A 9,046-nucleotide genomic window follows, 5' to 3' on the forward strand; every position below is an offset into this window, starting at 1 on the left:
AGAAGGAATGTTCTGGGCACACAATAAGCTATACCCTCATACTGTACTGTCTAAGGGAATCAATATGGCACCTCCTCCTCCCATATGTATAAATACAAATATACAGAGAAGGAATGTTCTGGGCACACAATAAGCTATACCTCATACTGTACTGTCTAAGGGAATCAATATGGCACCTCCCTCCTCCCATATGTTATTAAATACAAAAATATACAGAGAAGAATGTTCTGGGCACACAATAAGCTATACCCTCATACTGTACTGTCTAGGGAATCATATGGCACCTCCCTCCTCCCATATGTTATAATACAAATATACAGATTTTTTTTTTTTTTTTTTTTTTTTTTTTTTTTTTTTTTTTTTTTTTTTTTTTTTTTTTTTTTTTTTTTTTTTTTTTTTTTTTTTTTTTTTTTTTTTTTTTTTTTTTTTTTTTTTTTTTTTTTTTTTTTTTTTTTTTTTTTTTTTTTTTTTTTTTTTTTTTTTTTTTTTTTTTTTTTTTTTTTTTTTTTTTTTTTTTTTTTTTTTTTTTTTTTTTTTTTTTTTTTTTTTTTTTTTTTTTTTTTTTTTTTTTTTTTTTTTTTTTTTTTTTTTTTTTTTTTTTTTTTTTTTTTCCCTCATACTGTACTGTCTAAGGAATCAATATGGCACCTCCTCCTCCCATATGTATAAATACAAATATACAGAGAAGGAATGTTCTGGGCACACAATAAGCTATACCCTCATACTGTACTGTCTAAGGGAATCAATATGGCACCTCCCTCCTCCCATATGTATATAAATACAAATATACAGAGAAGGAAAAATACAAATATACAGAGAAGGAATGTTCTGGCAACACTAAGCTATACCTCATACTGTACTGTCTAAGGGAATCAATATGGCACCTCCTCCTCCATATGTATAAATACAAATATACAGAGAAGGAATGTTTGGGCACACAATAAGCTATACCCTCATACTGTACTGTCTAAGGAATCAATATGGCACCTCCTCCTCCCATATGTATAATACAAATATACATAGAAGGGAAAGTTGTGGGCACACAATAAGCTATACCTCATACTGTACTGTCTAAGGGAATCAATATGGCACCTCCTCCTCCCATATGTATAAATACAAATATACAGAGAAGGGAATGTTCTGGGACACAATAAGCTATACCTCATACTGTACTGTCTAAGGGAATCAATATGGCACCTCTCCTCCATATGTATAAATACAAATATACAGAGAAGGAATGTTCTGGGCACACAATAGCTATACCCTCATACTGTACTGTCTAAGGGAATCAATATGGCACCTCCTCCCATATGTATAAATACAAATATACAGAGAAGAATGTTCTGGGCACACAATAAGCTATACCCTCATACTGTACTGTCTAAGGGAATCAATATGGCACCTCCTCCTCCCTATATATATAAATACAAATATACAGAGAAGGAAAAATACAAAATACAGAGAAGAATGTTCTGGGCACACACTAAGCTATACCCTCATACTGTACTGTCTAAGGGAATCATATGGCACCTCCTCCTCCCATATGTATAAATACAAATATACATAGAAGGAATGTTCTGGGCACACAATAAGCTATACCCTCATACTGTACTGTCTAAGGAATCAATATGGCACCTCCTCCCATATGTATAAATACAAATATACAGAGAAGAATGTTCTGGGCACACAATAAGCTATACCTCTACTGTACTGTCTAAGGGAATCAATATGGCACCTCCTCCTCCCATATGTATAATACAAATATACAGAGAAGGAATGTTCTGGGCACACAATAAGCTATACCCTCATACTGTACTGTCTAAGTGAATCAATATGCACCTCCCTCCTCCATATGTATAAATACAAATATACAGAGAAGGAATGTTCTGGGCACACAATAAGCTATACCCTATACTGTACTGTCTAAGGAATCAATATGGCACCTCTCCTCCATATGTATAAATACAAATTATCAGAGAAGGAATGTTCTGGGCACACAATAGCTATACCTCATACTGTACTGTCTAGGAATCAATATGGCACCTCTCCTCCCATATGTATAAATACAAATATACAGAGAAGGAATGTTCTGGGCACACAATAAGCTATACCTATACTGTACTGTCTAAGGGAATCAATATGGACCTCCTCCTCATATGTATAATACAAATATACAGAGAAGGAATGTTCTGGGCACACAATAAGCTATACCCTCATACTGTTACTGTCTAAGGGAATCAATATGGCACCTCTCCTCCCATATGTATAAATACAAATATCCAGAGAAGGAATGTTGGGCAAAAATAAGCTATACCCTCATACTGTACTGTCTAAGGGAATCAATATGGCACCTCCTCCTCCCATATGTATAAATCAAATATCAAGAAGGAATGTTCTGGGCACACAATAAGCTATACCCTCATACTGTACTGTCTAAGGGAATCAATATGGCACCTCCCTCCTCCCATATGTATAAATACAAATATACAGAGGAGAAATGTTCTGGGCACACAATAAGCTATACTCTCATACTGTACTGTCTAAGGGAATCAATATGGCACCTCCCTCCTCCCATATATATATAAATACAAATATACAGAGAAGGAAAAATACAAATATACAGAGAAGGAATGTTCTGGGCACACACTAAGCTATACCCTCATATTGTACTGTCTAAGGGAATCAATATGGCACCTCCTCCTCCATATGTATAAATACAAATATACAGAGAAGGAATGTTCTGGGCACCAATAAGCTATACCCTCATACTGTACTGTCTAAGGGAATCAATATGGCACCTCCTCCTCCCATATGTATAAATACAAATATACATAGAAGGAATGTTGTGGGCACACAATAAGCTATACCCTCATACTGTACTGTCTAAGGGAATCAATATGGCACCTCCTCCTCCCATATGTATAAATACAAATATACAGAGAAGGAATGTTCTGGGCACACAATAAGCTATACCTCATACTGTACTGTCTAAGGGAATCAATATGGCACCTCCTCCTCCCATATGTATAAATACAAATATACAGAGAAGGAATGTTCTGGGCACACAATAAGCTATACCCTCATACTGTACTGTCTAAGGGAATCAATATGGCACCTCCTCCTCCCATATGTATAAATACAATATCCAGAGAAGGAATGTTCTGGGCACACAATAAGCTATACCCTCATACTGTACTGTCTAAGGGAATCAATATGCACCTCCCTCCTCCCATATGTATAAATACAAATATACAGAGGAGAAATGTTCTGGGCACACAATAAGCTATACTCTCATACTGTACTGGTCTAAGGGAATCAATATGGCACCTCCCTCTCCCATATATATATAATACAAATATACAGAGAAGGAAAAATACAATATACAGAGAAGGAATGTTCTGGGCACACACTAAGCTATACCCTCATACTGTACTGTCTAAGGGAATCAATATGGCACCTCCTCCTCCCATATGTATAAATACAAATATACAGAGAAGGAATGTTCTGGGCACACAATAAGCTATACCCTCATACTGTACTGTCTAAGGGAATCAATATTGGCACCTCCTCCTCCCATATGTATAAATACAAATATACAGAGAAGGAATGTTCTGGGCACACAATAAGCTATACCCTCATACTGTACTGTCTAAGGGAATCAATATGGCACCTCCTCCTCCCATATGTATAAATACAAATATACAGAGAAGGAATGTTCTGGGCACACAATAAGCTATACCCTCATACTTTTACTGTCTAAGGGAATCAATATGGCACCTCCTCCTCCCCTATGTATAAATACAAATATACAGAGAAGGAATGTTCTGGGCACACAATAAGCTATACCCTCATACTGTACTGTCTAAGGGAATCAATATGGCACCTCCCCTCCCATATGTATAAATACAAATATACAGAGAAGGAATGTTCTGGGCACACAAATAAGTATACCCTCATACTGTACTGTCTAAGGGAATCAATATGGCACCTCCTCCCCATATGTAAAATACAAATATACAGAGAAGGAATGTTCTGGGCACACAATAAGCTATACCCTCATACTGTACTGTCTAAGGGAATCAATATGGCACCTCCCTCCTCCCATATGTATAAATACAAAATATACAGAGAAGAAATGTTCTGGGCACACAATAAGCTATACCCTCATACTGTACTGTCTAAGGGAATCAATATGGCACCTCCTCCTCCCATATATATTAAAATACAAATATACAGAGAGGAAAAATACAAATATACAGAGAAGAATGTTCTGGGGACACACTAAGCTATACCCTCATACTGTACTGTCTAGGGAATCAATATGGCACCTCCTCCTCCCATATGTATAAATACAAATATACAGAGAAGGAATGTTCTGGGCACACAATAAGCTATACCCTCATACTGTACTGTCTAAGGGAATCAATATGGCACCTCCTCCTCCATATGTATAAATACAAATATACAGAGAAGGAATGTTCTGGGCACACAATAAGCTATACCCTCATACTGTACTGTCTAAGGGAATCAATATGGCACCTCCTCCTCCCATATGTATAAATACAAATATACGAGAAGGAATGTTCTGGGGACACAATAAGCTATACCCTCATACTGTACTGTCTAAGGGAATCAATATGGCACCTCCTCCTCCATATGTATAAATACAAATATACAGAGAAGGAATGTTCTGGGCACACAATAAGCTATACCCTCATACTGTACTGTCTAAGGGAATCAATATGGCACCTCCTCCTCCCATATGTATAAATACAAATATACAGAGAAGAAATGTTCTGGCACACAATAAGCTATACCCTCATACTGTACTGTCTAAGGGAATCAATATGGCACCTCCTCCTCCATATGTATAAATACAAATATACAGAGAAGGAAATGGGTTTCTGGGCACACATAAGCTATACCCTCATACTGTACTGTCTAAGGGAATCAATATGGCACCTTCCTCCTCCCATATGTATAAATACAAATATACATAGAAGGAATGTTGTGGGCACACAATAAGCTATACCCTCATACTGTACTGTCTAAGGGAATCAATATGGCACCTCCTCCTCCATATGTATAAATACAAATATACAGAGAAGGAATGTTCTGGGCACACAATAAGCTATACCCTCATACTGTACTGTCTAAGGGAATCAATATGGCACCTCCTCCTCCCATATGTATAAATACAAATATACAGAGAAGGAATGTTCTGGGCACACAATAAGCTATACCCTCATACTGTACTGTCTAAGGGAATCAATATGGCACCTCCTCCTCCCATATGTATAAATACAAATATACAGAGAAGGAATGTTCTGGGCACACAATAAGCTATACCCTCATACTGTACTGTCTAAGGGAATCAATATGGCACCTCCCTCCTCCATATATTATAAATACAAATATACAGAGAAGGAAAATACAATATAAGAGAACGATTTCTGGGCACACACTAAGCTATACCCTCATACTGTACTGTCTAAGGGAATCAATATGGCACCTCCTCCTCCCATATGTATAAAATACAAATATACAAGAAGAAGGAATGTTCTGGGCACACAATAAGCTATACCCTCATACTGTACTGTCTAAGGGAATCAATATGGCACCTCTCCTCCCATATGTATAAATACAAATATACAGAGAAGGAATGTTCTGGGCACCACAATAAGCTATACCCTCATACTGTACTGTCTAAGGGAATCAATATGGCACCTCCTCCTCCCATATGTATAAATACAAATATACAGAGAAGGAATGTTCTGGGCACACAATAAGCTATACCCTCATACTGTACTGTCTAAGGAATCAATATGGCACCTCCTCCTCCCATATGTATAAATACAAATATACAGAGAAGGAATGTTCTGGGCACACAATAAGCTATACCCTCATACTGTACTGTCTAAGGGAATCAATATGGCACCTCCTCCTCCCATATGTATAAATACAAATATACAGAGAAGGAATGTTCTGGCACACAATAAGCTATACCCTCATACTGTACTGTCTAAGGAATCAAATGGCACCCCCTCCTCCCATATGTATAATACAAATATACAGAGAAGAAATGTCTGGCACACAATAAGCTATACCCTCATACTGTACTGTCTAAGGGAATCAATATGGCACCTCCTCCTCCTATATATAATACAATACAGAGAAGAAAAATACAAATATACAGAGAAGGAATGTTCTGGGCACACATAAGCTATACCCTCATACTGTACTGTCTAAGGGAATCAATATGGCACCTCCTCCTCCCATATGTATAAATACAAATATACAAGAAGGAATGTTTGGCACACAATAAGCTATACCCTCATACTGTACTGTCTAAGGGAATCAATATGGCACTCTCCTCCCATATGTATAAATACAAATATACAGAGAGGAATGTTCTGGGCACACAATAAGCTATACCCTCATACTGTACTGTTAAGGGAATCAATATGGCACCTCCTCCTCCCATATGTATAAATACAAATATACAGAGAAGGAATGTTCTGGGCACACAATAACTATACCCTCATACTGTATGTCTAAGGGAATCAATATGGCACCTCCTCCTCCCATATGTATAAATACAAATATACAGAGAAGGAATGTTCTGGGCACACAATAAGCTATACCCTCATACTGTACTGTCTAAGGGAATCAATATGGCACCTCCCTCCTCCCATATGTATAAATACAATATACAGAGAAGAATGTTCTGGCACACAATAAGCTATACCCTCATACTGTACTGTCTAAGGGAATCATATGGCACTCCTCCTCCCATATTATAAATACAATATAGACAGAGAAGAATGTTCTGGCACACATAAGCTATACCCTCATACTGTACTGTCTAGGGAATCATATGGCACCTCCTCCTCCATATGTAAAATACAAATATACAGAGAAGGAATGTTCTGGACACAATAATATACCTCATATGTACTGTCTAAGGGAATCAATATGGCACTCCTCCCATTTATAAATACAAATTACAGAGAAGGAATGTTCTGGGCACAAATAAGCTATCCTCATACTTATGTCTAAGGAATAATTGGCACCTCCTCCTCCCATATGTATAAATAAAATATACAGAGAAGGAATGTTCTGGGCACACAATAAGCTATACCCTCATACTGTACTGTCTAAGGGAATCAATATGGCACCTCCTCCTCCCATATGTATAAATACAAATATACAGAGAAGGAATGTTCTGGGCACACAATAAGCTATACCCTCATACTGTACTGTCTAAGGGAATCAATATGGCACCTCCTCCTCCCATATGTATAAATACAAATATACAGAGAAGGAATGTTCTGGGCACACAATAAGCTATACCCTCATACTGTACTGTCTAAGGGAATCAATATGGCACCTCCTCCCATATGTATAAATACAAATATACAGAGAAGGAATGTTCTGGGCACACAATAAGCTATACCCTCATACTGTACTGTCTAAGGGAATCAATATGGCACCTCCTCCTCCCATATGTATAAATACAAATATACAGAGAAGGAATGTTCTGGGCACACAATAAGCTATACCCTCATACTGTACTGTCTAAGGGAATCAATATGGCACCTCCTCCTCCCATATGTATAAATACAAATATACAGAGAAGGAATGTTCTGGGCACACAATAAGCTATACCCTCATACTGTACTGTCTAAGGGAATCAATATGGCACCTCCTCCTCCCATATGTATAAATACAAATATACAGAGAAGGAATGTTCTGGGCACACAATAAGCTATACCCTCATACTGTACTGTCTAAGGGAATCAATATGGCACCTCCCTCCTCCCATATGTATAAATACAAATATACAGAGAAGGAATGTTCTGGGCATACAATAAGCTATACCCTCATACTGTACTGTCTAAGGGAATCAATATGGCACCTCCTCCCATATGTATAAATACAAATATACAGAGAAGGAATGTTGTGGGCACACAATAAGCTATACCCTCATACTGTACCGTCTAAGGGAATCAATATGGCACCTCCTCCCATATGTATAAATACAAATATAAGAAGTTGTTGTAGTACAAATATATATAAAAGTTCCATTTGTACCTCACTGTCTGATGCCCCATCACTTACCTCTGAGAAGGACTATTTAGCTCGTTCCTCTTTGCAGCTCTGCCAGTTCTTCCAAGTCGGCTCTTCTCTTCAATCCCTTGATTTATGGTTGTGCAGAGATAAATACAATTTCTATACATGCGTCCCTGAGAATATTGTGTTGTCTCTCCCCCATACACACAGTAAGTGCCCTTGGTCTCTCAGCCTCCCTGCTGTTCCCTTTAAACTACAACAGCAGCCAAATAAATACCCCCCAGTCATGTGACCCTGGGCAGAACCTTTTGTTTATCCGCGGCTCCTCCCCAACTGCCCAACCCCACTGCCCCACATGCCGGTGAGCCGACACAAAAGGTTGGACAAAGTGAAGAAGAGACAGTTTGTAACAACTGTGACACTTCCAGGATATCCACATGGGACGTCTCTAGTGAATTCAGCTATGGTTGAACTACAACTCTCAGCATCCCACAGCTGACAGGGATTGCATTCACTGATATTAAGAACATTTATATTGTCTTTGGTATTTGTTATGGTTTCTGAGTCATATTCCTCCATTCCATCTCTGCAGCCAGGAACTATATTCCCATCTATTCAGCCCCCCCCCTGGGGTCAGTCACTCAGGAACGATGTGTTTGCCGGGGGGGCATGAATGTGTACACCCAGGGCCCCCATTAGAAATCACGGGGCCCCGTACAACATCATTCTCTGGGCCCCGGCCACCCCACACCACAGTTAAGGGAGCTAGCACACGGGCAGATTCGGGGGGTCACCTGGTGACTAATCGACTCTTCTGAGGGGCGACTGCCCCCAAACTGCCTTCGAAGTTGTTCGGGCAACTTTGGAAATCGAAGCGAGGCTTCAGGACTTCAACTTCGGCTCTTCAACTGTTTGGGACTTAGACTGTTCGGGATTTCAGCTCTTCGACTGCTCAGGATTTTGGCTTTTCAAC

At 38.6% G+C, this 9,046-nt stretch overlaps 1 protein-coding gene across 2 annotated transcripts in view; it reads right to left on the reverse strand.

Annotated features, from left to right (window-relative positions):
- MGC154351 (uncharacterized protein) overlaps positions 1–8,340 on the reverse strand; it is a 39,355-nt gene extending 31,015 nt beyond the window's left edge. Inside the window, exon 1 of one of the 2 annotated variants that reach the window (XM_018227053.2) lies at positions 8,122–8,340. The gene's annotated coding sequence lies outside the window, so the exon portion shown is untranslated. 2 annotated transcript variants of the gene reach the window in all.
- Positions 8,341–9,046: the final 706 nt, after the last annotated feature.

Source organism: Xenopus laevis, chromosome 7S, assembly GCF_017654675.1.
Source record: "Xenopus laevis strain J_2021 chromosome 7S, Xenopus_laevis_v10.1, whole genome shotgun sequence".
NCBI classification, from domain to species: domain Eukaryota; kingdom Metazoa; phylum Chordata; class Amphibia; order Anura; family Pipidae; genus Xenopus; species Xenopus laevis.